Source organism: Apodemus sylvaticus, chromosome 13, assembly GCF_947179515.1.
Source record: "Apodemus sylvaticus chromosome 13, mApoSyl1.1, whole genome shotgun sequence".
Lineage (NCBI taxonomy): Eukaryota > Metazoa > Chordata > Mammalia > Rodentia > Muridae > Apodemus > Apodemus sylvaticus.
In genome coordinates this window covers 76,643,068-76,644,234 of record NC_067484.1, presented here as the reverse complement: position 1 = coordinate 76,644,234, position 1,167 = coordinate 76,643,068, and the positions used below count along the sequence as shown (strand labels likewise).

The 1,167-nt window shown below is 42.6% G+C and overlaps 1 pseudogene; it reads left to right on the top strand.

Annotated features, from left to right (window-relative positions):
• The first annotated feature begins 259 nt into the window (after positions 1-259).
• LOC127663998 (40S ribosomal protein S8-like) lies at positions 260-883 on the top strand (annotated as a pseudogene).
• Positions 884-1,167: the final 284 nt, after the last annotated feature.

Genomic DNA, 1,167 nt, shown 5'->3' with positions numbered 1-1,167 from the left:
GGAAAAATTCCTGAACAGAACATCGATGGGATATGCTCTATGATCAACAATAGACAAATGGGACCTCATAAAATTGCAAAGCTTCTGTAAGGCAAAGGACACTGTCAATAGGACAAAACAGCAACCAACAGATTGGGAAAAAGTCTTTACCAATCTTACATCTAATACAGGGCTAATATCCAATATACACAAAGAACTCAAAAAGTTAGAATCCAGAGAACCAAATAACCCTATTAAAAATGGGGTACAGAGCCAAGTGATGGGAATCTCTGAGGACAACTAGCAAAAGTACTGCAAGACAGAGGAAAAGAGAAAACCCGGCCACAAGAAGCAGAAGTACGAGCTGGAACATCCTGCTGCAACACTAAGATTGGCCCTCTCTGAATATACACAGTTGAGTTCGAGGAGGCGATAAGAAGTACCGTGTCCTGAGATTGCATGTGGAAAACTTTTACTGGGGCTCTGGGTGTGGTACTCACAAAGCAAGGATCATTGATGTTGTCTACAATGCATCCAATAATGAGCTTATCTGCACCAAGACTCTGGTAAAGAACCGCATTATGCTTATTGACAGCATACCACACTGGCAGTGGTAAGAGTCCCATTGCGCAGTGTCTCTAGGTCTCAAGAAGGGGGCCAAAATTTCTTCCTGAGAAGAAAGAGATTTTAAACAAAAACGATCAAAGGAAATTCAAAAGAAATATAACGAAATGAAAAAGAATGCTCAAATCAGCAGTCTCTTGGAGGAGAGTACCAGCAGGGCAAGCTTCTCGCCTGCATTGCCTCAAGACCAGGCCAGTATGGCAGAGCAGAGGGCTATGTACTCGAAGGCAAGGAGCTGGAGTTCTATCTGTGGAAGATCAAAGCCTGGAAAGGCAAATAAGCCATCCTTTATGGCTCCTGTAATAGAGGTGTTTGCTGTTCTATTTTTAAAAATTGGGGTACAGTGCTAAACAAAGAATTTTCACCTGAGGAATATCGAATGGTTGAGAAGCACCTAAAGAAATGGTCAGCATCCTTAGTCATCAGAGAAATGCAAATCAAAACATACCTTGAGATTCTACTTCCCACCAGTCAGAATGGCTAAGATGGAAAACTCAGGTGACAGCAGATGCTGGAGAGGATGTGGTCAAGGGGAATACTCCTCCATTGTTGCTGAGACTGCTA